At 49.4% G+C, this 11,745-nt stretch overlaps 1 pseudogene; it reads left to right on the forward strand.

Moving 5' to 3' along the window:
- The first annotated feature begins 420 nt into the window (after window positions 1–420).
- LOC139353953 (uncharacterized) lies at window positions 421–5,638 on the forward strand (annotated as a pseudogene).
- The last annotated feature ends 6,107 nt before the right edge of the window (window positions 5,639–11,745 follow it).

An 11,745-nucleotide genomic window follows, 5' to 3' on the forward strand; every position in this document is an offset into this window, starting at 1 on the left:
ATTTCTCCGATCCACTACTTTTTCTTGTCGACACCTCGTTCCACTGTTCAACAAGTGGGCCAGGTTTCCTATTTATCCGACATAAACAAAGGCGAGCAGATTCTGACCCAAAAAAAGGTCATTTCTCTTTAAATGTCCGCTGGAAGTGATAACAACAAGTTGTCTATTCCACCTGCCGTAGTCCCAGGCCTATCCGTAGATCCGCCCACACCCGAACTAACTGCCAAGACCTCTTCGCCCCGAAAAAGGGTGACCCGTGCAAACGTCAAAATGGCACTAACACCTTCCCAGATCGCTTTAAGCAAATTTACTGAGGTCTCAGATCGGCTGAGTGAGTTTGAATCCAGAGCAAACACTCCTTCGCCGATCCCTCCTACTCTGTCCATGCTGAACATCCGCCGTGAAGAAATACGCGCGTTATGGGACCGCATCAAGGCAGAATACGATGAATGCACCGGGTGCATAGCAGAAGCCGGAGACAGTGCAGCTGATAGTTTGCCAGTTCTCAAGGCTAAATACGGCTACTGCTATTCCGTTTACGAGAGATGTGGGGCTCAGATCGCGGATATGATAGCCCAGGCTCCCCAAGTTCAAGCTGTTCCTACCCAGACTTACATTTCCTCTGGATGTCGGCTGCCTCCGTGCGATACCGAGGTTTTCACCGGAGATTATCTGCGGTGGCCGACCTTTAGGGATTTGTTTACGGCCATTTATATTAACAGTCGAAAAAATGTTTCACCTAAATGCTAAAACAAGCGGCGATGCACACACGATAGTGTCGAACTCCCCCCTTACTAACGACGGCTTTCGCTCAGCTTGGGCTAACCTAACTGAGCGTTTCGAAAGCAAGCGGTTGTTAGTAAATAGCCAATTAAAAATACTTTTCAATGTGCAGTCCGTTAATCAGGAATCTGGGTCAGCTATCCGTGAGCTTCAACGTACCATCCAGGGTTGCCTTACGGCTTTAGAAATGTCCGGAATTGAAACCGAAAATTGAGATTGTCTTCTAGTGTACATGTGCTCCTCCAAACTTCCTAAGCTCACGCTATCCTTGTGGGAGCAGTCCCTGCACAATAAGGCAGAGATTCCGACGTGGCAGGAACTGAACGCCTTCCTTGCGGAGCGTCACCGGACCTTAGAAGCCATAGACGACGTACGGCCGTCGGGCTCGAGTCAATCTCTGCCAAAAACATCCGCCCCCACTGCAGCGCCTCGAAGAATAAATTCTTACGAGACAAGGGTAGCACCCAGCCAAAAGGATGTGACCTTTGTATGAAGGAAAACCATCCTGTCCGCACATGTGCACGGTTCCTCCAGATGACGGTCGACGAGCGTTCGGCATACATAAAGAGGAATCAGCTGCGTGATTGTGAAAGCACTAATAGTTGCTTTACGTTCCGCGGCCGCCATCACACCTCACTACACAGAGGCAACTCCTCCCAATCGCCTTGGAATCCCGCCCCAAGACCCAGATCAAGACCAAGTACACCAGTTGCCACCGCTTCCCGGTCCACGGACTCTACAGTCCAAAATTACTTCGCGACGGGGTATAGATCCGTCTTGCTGGGCACCGCCATAATTGACATATGTCACCTGGGGTCGAATTTTAAAGCTCGTGCCTTGATAGATTCAGGATCAGAGGCAACCTTTATTTCTGAGCGGCTGTTCAAACTAATTAAGTTGCCTCACCAGGTAATCCGAGCCCAAGTATCAGGCTTAAACCAGACAATATCCGCTGAATCCAAAAAGCTCTGTCAGTTTACCATGCAAATGCTTGCATATGAACACGACGGCCTATGTTCTTCCTCAATTAGCTGGAAACCTTCCATCTTATCCGATTCCGCAACAGTTTCTACGGGATCTTCCCGAACTGTCACTACCGGATCCAAATAGATATTCTGGTCGGGGCCGACATACTGCCATCCATTCTCCTAAGCGGCACCCGGCCGAATATTTGTGGCTCTCTCCTCGGGCAAGAAACCATTTTCGGGTGGATCCTAACAGGACCCGTTCCTGCTCCAAGGGAAAATCAGATTTCCGTTTTTTCCACACGAATCTCCCACACAGTTGACACGTCCCTGGATAGGCTTCTCACCAAATTTTGGGAGGTGGAGGATCTGCCAGTAAAAGTGACAAAATCTTCCGATTTGGCATGTGAGGAAAATGTTCTCCGAACGACTACGAGAGACGATAACGGCAGGTATGTCGTAAGTCTTCCGTTTCGTGATCCTCACTCCTGATCCTCCGCGTTGTCGCAGTTCCTAAGAACCGAGCAACGCCTAAAGAGGGACTGTCAGCTGAAAGCCAAATACGACTCCGTGATTCAAGAATATCTCGACCTCAATCACATGAAAGAAGTCCGTCCTACCCATAATTCTGCCAGCTATTACCTTCCGCATCATGCCGTGCTCAAGCCACTAAGTTACGTGTGGTTTTCAATGCCTCCAGCCCTTCAGAGAATGGGGTCAGTTTAAATGATATCCTTCATGCTGGCCCAGTCTTACAGCCCGATCTAACTATCCAGATCCTGAAGTGGCGATATTTCCAATACGTCTACAGTGCCGATATCGAGAAAATGTATCGGCAGATATGGGTAGATCCGAAGCATTCCCCGTTCCAGCGCATCTTATTCCGCAACAGCGAGGGGCACATTCGAGATTTCGAATTACAGACGGTAACTTTTGGAGTCAATTGCGCGCCATTCCTGGCCATTCGAGTCCTGCAACAGTTGGCAACTGACGTGCAACGTGCGAGCAACGTCATTCGAAATCATATGTATGTAGACGATGTCCTTTCGGGAGCTGACTCCGCCGAGGACGCTAAGTCCATTGTTCGCTCATATCCAAAGCGATCATCTTCTGACAACCGACTTCCTCAAAATCGACACTGAGAGCACAGCCAATACTCTCGGCGTACGATGGAAGGCGACGTCCGATGAGTTCCTTTTCGTCCCACCAGATTTAGCAACGGAAATCTCCCACACGAAACGTCAAATCCTTTCCCAAATTGCCAAGCTGTTTGATCCAGCAGGCTGGCTCGCTCCATTTGTTGTGTGTGCCAAATTCTTTATGCAAGAGATTTGGCTTCAGGATCTAGGCTGGGACGATAAACTTCCAATTGAGCTGTGCCAAAGGCGGAACAGCATTCTCCAGAGCTATTCGGTCCTAGACCAGGTCAGAATACCCAAATGGGTTTCCTTCCGTCCAGAGTTCCGCGTAGAGCATCACGGATTCTGTGACGCCTCGCAAAAGGCATACGGTGCTGCGATCTATGTGCGCGTAGAAGTGGGCCATAAGACGATGGTGCACTTGCTCACGGCCAAGACGCGTGTGGCGCCAGTCAAAACGGTGTCCCTTCCCAGGCTGTAGTTATGTGGGGCTCTTCTTTTGTCCGAGATGGCCGAAGCCATTCTTCCTAATATGCCGAGGCTGACCTCAAAATTCCATTGTTCGTCCGATTCCACGATTGTGCTAGCATGGTTAGCCAAACCAGCGTGCCATTGGACTACGTTCGTTACCAACAAGGTGACGAAGATCACCGAGTCCACTGAGGCGGCCAATTGGTCGCACGTTTAATCCGAACATAATCCAGCTGATTTGGCTAGTCGAGGAGTTCCCCTTCAAGAGCTGGTGGATAACCCGCTTTGGTGGCATGGACCCACTTGGCTACAACGTCCACGCGATCATTGGCCCAGCCAGGGAACCGACCTGCCGGTGACTGAGATCGAAAAGCGTGCCGTTAAAGTCCATGTGGCGTCTATGCCGTCAGAAGATTTCCTAGATCGCTTTTCCAATTTAGATAGAGCTTTGAGGGTCCTCGCGTATGTCCAACGATGTCGAAGACAATCACCGCCTTCCGGGGTCCGTCTAGAGGCCCAGGACGTTGCCGCCGCGGAAGAACTCATGACGATTTGCACTCAGCGCAGGTATTTTTCTGAAGAATACCGCTGCTTGAGTCAGAAGCGTCCTGTGCCCGCGTCGAGTTCGATTCTCTCCCTAAACCCCTTTCTAGATAAGAAAGGGGTAATTAGGGCATGCGGCCGCGTAACGGCCTCCGACAGTTTACGGTATGATGAACGACATCCGATAATCCTGCCGTACGAATGTGCACTCTCGCGGCTTCTGGTCAATTTCACGCATCTCATTACGTTACATGGTGGCAACCAGTTAGTGGTGCGTCTTACACGGTCCAGATACTGGGTTCCAAGAATAAAGAACTTGGTGAAGGCAGTGGTTAACTCCTGCAAGGTCTGCGTTATCCACAAAAAGAGATTGCAAGTCCAGATGATGGGAAGTTTTCCGAAAGAGCGAGTGTCTTTTTCCCGTCCGTTCACGTACACAGGGATGGACTACGCCGGCCCGTTTGATATAAAAAACAAGGAAGAACGCTATAGTCGAGTACCTCGACTATCAGATACCCGTTACTCAGCTAAGTAGAGATATGCAAGTAGCAAAGCGAGATTAAAATGCGCCACCTACCGGCGATATAAAGATTTATGCGTTTTGGGCGTTAGAGTGGGCGTGGCAAATTTTTTTTTAAACCAATCGATAGGTATTGTAGAGACCAATACATTTCAGTTAAATTTTTATCTAGCATAAAAATTGTGGGCGTCACAGGTTTTCGCGGCTTGTGGGCGTTAGAGTGGGCGTGGCATATTCGCGTAACAAACATGCGCTGCGTATAAGGCTACGGAATCTAAATCTGAAATCCCAATTCTCTATCTTTGATGGTTTCCGAGATATCCACGTTCATATGTACGATTTTTTGAAGTTTGTGGGCGGTTTATGGGCGTTAGGGTGGGCGTGGCAAACTTTTTTTCAATCGATAGGTATTGATGAGAACATTACATTTCAGTTAAAATTTTTATTCTAGCATCAAAACTGTAGGAGCCACAGTTTTGGGCGGTTTGTGGGCGTTAGAGTGGGCGTGGCACTCTACTGAAACAAATCTCAATAGCCTAGCTCCCATAGTTTCCGAGATATCAGCGTTCATCCGGACAGACAGACGGACAGAAGGACAGACGGACAGACGGACATGGCTAGATCGACTCGGCTAGTGATCCTGATCAAGAATATATATACTTTATGGGGTCGGAAACGCTTCCTTCTGCCTGTTACATACTTTCCGACGAATCTAGTATACCCTTTTACTCTACGAGTAACGGGTATAATTATACCGGAAGAGCTTGTCTCATTACGAAAGGGTATGTGTTGGTTTTCGTTTGTTTTTCTACAAAGGCCATCCATTTAGAGCCTACATCCGACTTAACGACTGAAAAGTTTCTTGCCGCTTTCGCTCGTTTCGTCTCTAGAAGAGGGTGTCCTCGCCAAGTCCAGTCCGACAATGGAAAGACCTTCGTCGGCGCCTCCACCGTGCTTTCCCGAGACTTCCTGCAAGCCGTTAACGAGTCTGTGACCGATGCGTATAGTCATCAGCAGCTCACCTGGCAATTCATTCCTCCTGGGGCACCCCATATGAGAGGCCTATGGGAAGCTGGTGTCAAGAGCTTCAAGACCTTGTTTTACAAGTCCACCGCTACACGGAAGTACACCTTTGAAGAGCTGTCCACCCTCCTAGCGAGAATCGAAGCTTGTCTGAATTCCAGACCGCTATCTCCCATGTCCGAGGATCCAACTGATCTCTTAGCGTTGACACCATGGCACTTTCTTGTTGGCGGACCTTTTCTATCCATAGTGAAACCTGAAGTAAAGGGCGAACCAAGTCCATTCTCTCCATCAACAATTCCGCACTCGATGGAAGGATGAGTACCTTAAGGAGCTCCACAAGCGCAACAAGTGGCAAGTCCCCACAGAAAATCTGCGTGTTGGCGATCTGGTCGTCATTAAGGATGACAATTTGCCCTCAAATGAGTGGCGACTCGGAAGAACAGACTCCGTTTTTCCGGGAGCCGATGGCAATGTCCGCGTAGTCGACATTCGTACGACACGCGGCATTGTCAAACGTCCAGTGACCAAGGTGGTTCTTCTTCCGAGAGAGCCTCCCAAAACTACCTCGTAAAGAGCCGCGTTTCTTACACACCTTAGTCCGTAGCCATTATCCACGTCAATGTTAATCAGCCCTGTTTGTTTTTTCCTTATCCACATTCTAAACAGGAAAATGGCTCCCCGTCCACGTAGCGCTCAGGCTCTGGATAGCAGACCATCCTCTTCGGAAGTGTCAGAGGTTCCTAAAGTTGAGCGCAGAGAAGCGGCTGCGGGCAGTTCTCATTAACAAGTACTGAGCGAACTGTCTCGCATACGAGCACTCCACTGGGAGCTGTCGAGCGGTGACCGGTGCAGAACGTGCAACCGGAACCATCACACGCTGCTGCACATGCACGACCTTGTTTCCCGGAAAAAGTCCGGCTCCAAGAAAAAGTCCGGCTCCAAGCAAAAATCCCGCTCGAAGCAACAGCCCGCTTCTCCGCAGCGTTCGCGCCGGCAAGATCCGCCAACTCGCCAAACGCCGGCTCCTCCACCGCGCTCAGCATCCTCGACACCAGCTCCGTCGCTCGCCGCACTTCTCCAGCGTCATAGCGTCAATGTCCTCCCGACTGCTGTGGTGATCGTCGAGACCGGAGAGAAGTTCGACACCGCCGCACTCATCGATCCGTGCACCCCGACAAGCTCCATCGATGCATCCCTGGCCGCCGCGTTGCGTTTGCCGACAACAAACGTGGGCGATGAGAGCATATGCACGGCGACGATTCGTTCGAAGGTCGACGAGGCCGTCAAGCTGGAGGTGGTCCTCAAGATCGAGCCGAACGTGCGCATCCGCACTCCCATCCGTGCGCTCAGTAAGAGCGTCGTCCAAAAATTTAAGGAGCTACCGCTCGCGGATGAGGTTTTCCACCGGCCACCCACTGTTTCATTGATCCTGGGCGCGGATGTCTACCCGAAGGTGATACAGCCGGGCTTCCACGTGGTCGACGAGGGACTGCCAGTAGCCCAGAAGACGGTGTTCGGGTGGATCGTCTCCGGCGCCTGTACGCAGGCTTGAGGCGTAGGCGACTGGCCGAAGTTCCGTCTCCTATATTTTTTGCAACGCTAGCGATTGCAAGGGGGGCGGAATGTTCAGGCCCACTGTCCGGCGAATCTGGACTGGCCCCGCTATCCAGCTGCACCGCTCTACCGCTCTCCCGCTCTCTCGCGCTCCCGCTCTCCTGCGCTGTTCCTAGCTCCCGCCATGAAGTCTCCGCTGCGCTTTGGAGCGCAGAGCGGAGCTTAGACTAAATTAGTTCGATTTCTGGAGTTCAACTGAATAAACCGCGGTAGTACCCCCGCCTACTTTTACCATGATAACTTTTGTGCGTACATTTATTTTCGATCAAGGGGCAATACGCGTTCGAGTGGTTTCACCCCTACAGTAAGCCACCGAAGCCCAGCGCAGTAGCCCGCCGACGCCGCCAGTTTTCCCGCCGTCGCCTCCCACGCCATTCCACCAGCGCCACCACGGTACCCCGCTACCCCCCGGCGTACACTTGGCTTATATTTGCACAATATTTTTCCTAAGCTTGGAATTTTTTCTCGATTTTGTATATGTGTATGTAAGTATGGATGTGCGGCCAAATGCAATTAAGAAAAGGCGTCGGAAAAAATTGGCAATATGGCCGCACGTAGCAAAAGGGAAATCGAAGAAAAAAATGGCGAAGTAATTTTTAATTGCCGTTGTCGGATTTAATCGGACTAGGATTTTGGACAAATCGTACAGAAAGTAAAACGAATTATATTTTCGAGTGGCTGACTAAAGACGAAAAGCTTTACTTATCTTATCGGCTCGAATGGATCAAAATGTACGCCGGGGGGTAGCGGGGTACCGTGGTGGCGCTGATGGAATGGCGTGGGAGGCGACGGCGGGAAACTGGCGGCGTCGGCGGGCTGCTGCCCTGGGCTTCGGCGGTTTGCTGCTGGTGCGGTTGGCTGCTGGTGCGGCGGAAGCTGTAGGGGAGAAACCACTCGAAACGCGTATTTGCCCTTGATCGAAAAGAAAGTCGAGAAAAAAAGTTAACTGGTAAAAGTAGGCGGGGGTGCGACCGCGGTTTATTTCAATTGAACTCCAAAATCGAACTAATTTAGTCTAAGCTCCGCTCTGCGCTCCAAAGCGCAGCGGAGACTTCATGGAGGGAGCTAGGAACAGCGCAGGAGAGCGGGAGCGCGAGAGAGCGGGAGAGCGGTAGAGCGGTGCAGCTGGATAGCGGGGCCAGTCCAGATTCGCCGGACAGTGGGCCTGAACAAGTACATTAAATACTTCCGGAGGAGCAGATATTTTAAATGAAGATATCCTACGAACATATGGAAATTTAAACTCCTCCACTGTGATGTTTTGAGATGGGAATTCCTGTTGTATAAATTCCAAAACATCTACAGATGTGGTTTCAGGTGTTAAACGAGACATTAATAGTTGCTTCCTATATGGAACAACCGAGAGGCTCTTTCTTCTACCACCAGCAATCTGAACATCGTTCGTCTAATTATCGAGACTAGGGACTCCTATAGAGCTAACTTCACCTGTAGGCATAGAAAGCTGCGTAGGGTTTGACCCCTTAGGCTGACTAGCAGAAACAGGGCCTCCTCCAGAGCTTTTGGTACCTATGGGTACTGCTGTCAGTGAAGCTTTAGGTCCCCCAGACCCAGTAGATGCCGACATAGCTGCCGTTACCGATCGGCTAAAAATATTTGGAGCTAAGTTGGGATTTTGAACTGATGCCTTTACGGGAGGAGATTTTGAAGGAGCGGTCTTCTTGCGTTTAGGTGACCCTACTGACATTTTTTTATTATCAAGGTCCGCCTTAAACTCTTTAAAATCAGCAGCTACGCTCATAAGTTTATCAAAAAGTTTTATAAAACAATCATTGGTCAGCGCAACATAGCCATCCAAATCACGGTCTATTACAACGCATGAGGCACAAGTCCACGAAAAACCAACACGCAGAGCAATAAAATCTTTTACTCTGCCAACAAATCCAGTACATTTTGGATGTATGACTGTATTGCAGAGACGACAGTAAATAAAAACGTCATTAGGTGACGATCCAAACTGACAATCATTCTGGAACAAAAAAGAACGAATAGTAGATGACAAATATATGGCCTAAAGACCCATTTGAACATTTGACTTTGAGAATTTTTGGGTACAAGGAAAAAAAATATTTTTTTTTTTAGTTCGATTCGTAAGGAGGGGCATACATATCGAGGGGCCACTAATATTATCAAGAACCTCGAGGTTCATGCAGGCACAGCGAGTTTAACCTAGAAGACCTGGAAAATTTGAGCTGCTACAGTGCCGTGAACAGACGAACACGTGACCAGAAAACACGTGACCCATGTATACCTAAGAGGAAAAAACACAGCGGCAGAGAAAATATATAATAAGAAAACCACAGAAACCACGAGGAAAATAAATATAAAAAAAAACCAGAGCGTTACAGATATATAAGGAAACCAATGAGCCAGAGCGAGATAAACATCGTAGCACGAGTACATAGATATATAGCATAGCAGAAAGAGAGCAGACCGAACCCTCTACCGGTACGCAATTCGAGTCGGGAAACTTAAAGCACGAGGCAGGGAGAATCTAACGTGTACTCTCACAGCAACCGCCATTTTGTTTGGCTCTCTCATCGTCTTTCCCACCCCCGAAGCTGACAACCGACCAGATCAGGAAATAAAATAGCATTGACAAGAAGAACCAGCTTAAATTCTCATTTAGCCGCCGCCGAGTGTACATCGATCTACGGGAAATCACCGTCCTCTAGAGTTACCAAGCAGTTTTCTCCGAGTTTATTCAATATTTTGTTGCAGAGAAGGGAGCACGCTGGATTTCCTATCTCCGGAAGCTGGAGCTGGAGGCAATCCTTAAGGAGTTTTCTCTGGGAGCGACAGGAAGCGTAGAGGAAATGAGGAGCCGCTTAGCGGCGTTCAACAGTCGCGAGGACCACGAGCTCAAAATTATCGAAAGACTTCGGGAGTGGGTGTCCGAAATAAACGCACAGTGAAAAGAAGACATATGAGAACAGTGTTGTTCTCATCAATACCTATCGGTTGACCTAAAAAAAAAAGTTTGCCACGCCCACTCTAACGCCCACAAGCCGCCCAAACCTGTGACGCCAACAATGTTCATGCTAGATACAAATTTTACTGTACTGCAAGTTCAGGCAGGCCGCATCATAGCACGAGTAAGCATCGAGGGCCAGCTCTTCAACGCCATTATTGATACAGGTTTCGTGAGTGAACGAGTACGAACACAAGTCAGTCTCGCGGAAGGTTCCAAGAAATAAGTCATCAAGTCACTCGTAGCAAAAGTCCATAGAAAGGAAAGATTCCCCAAGGAGGGCAGGGGTCACGCCTAACGCTGGAGAAGCGTTAGCAGTTATTACAGAAACCCCAGAACAGCCGGCCACGAAAGCCGTAGAACCCTGCGTGATCCAGTTTCTAGATGAAGAATTAGCTAATTTCGAAGGGTTGGCCGGTGTGTCACATTTCGCCGAGCACAGTATCACAATACGCGAAGACAAACTAATCAAACAGAGATATTTCCCAAAGAACCAGGCGATGCAGAAGATTATAGATGAACAGATTGACGAACTGTTGTGCAACGATTGTATAGAGCCTTCACGGAGTCCACATAGCGCCCCAAATGTTATTATACGTTGATTTTCGGCAACTAAATTCCCAGCAGCAAGATGCATTTGAGGAAAGGAAAAAGGAAACTCACGGAGGCACCAGTGCTGGAATGCCCGGATTTCAGCGAGAAATTTGTCTTCCAAACCGATGCCAGCGACATAGGTCTGGGAGCCGTCTTAACTCAAACGATCCAAGGTACGGAGCGCGTCATCGCATTTGCTAGCCGACGTCTCTTCGCCGCTGAAGAGAATTATTCGGCCACAGAGAAGGAGTGTCTGGCCATTGTGTGGGCCATCAAGAAGTTACGTTGTTATTTGGAAGGGTATCGATTTGAGGTAATAGCAGACCACCTCGCGCTGAAGTGGCTTAACTCAATCGAAAACCCCACTAGCGCGCTGGGCGTTAGAACTGCAACAGTATCAGTTTGACGTCCAATCCAGACGCGGAGACCAAACATTATCGCCGGTGCTGCCTCCCAATAGCCTTTAGATGTAATACACAGGATTCAGGAAGATGCCTCCGAGAACACTTGATACCAGCGGATGCTAAAACTAGTACAGGAAAAACCAGAAGATTTCCCGGACAACGTTTACGAGAACGAGCAGTTATATCGACATAGAGAATCACGGCCCGACGATGAGGAATCCGTGCCATGGAAGCTGTATGTGGCCAAGGAACACCGACCGCGGGTGCTGTTGGAGTGCCATGTCCAGCCGACGGCGGGGTATCTCGCGATTAGAAAGGCAACCACACGGGTTGCCCAGCGTTACTACTGTCCAGGATTCTTCCGCGATGTAGCTAGATATGTCCGTAAGTGCGATACGTGTCAGCGGTATATGGTAAGCCAGAACAATCCGGCCGGTAAAATGTAAACCAGACAGTTAAGTGAGCCCTTTGACACGATCTGAGCAGATTTTATTGGGCCCCTCCCGCGATCCAACTCCCGCGATGTTACCTACCAGCCCATCTCGAGAAATCCTTTCGAGAGAGGATTTTGAACCACTTCGGGGTTCCTCGCGTTTTCGTTTGTGACAACGGGACCCAATTTACAATTCGGTCCTTCAAGGCTTTCTGCAAACAAGCCGGAATGGAGATCCAATATACCGCGCCCTTTACTCCGCAG

Source organism: Drosophila suzukii, assembly GCF_043229965.1.
Source record: "Drosophila suzukii chromosome Y unlocalized genomic scaffold, CBGP_Dsuzu_IsoJpt1.0 scf_Y1, whole genome shotgun sequence".
Classification (NCBI taxonomy): Eukaryota; Metazoa; Arthropoda; class Insecta; order Diptera; family Drosophilidae; genus Drosophila; species Drosophila suzukii.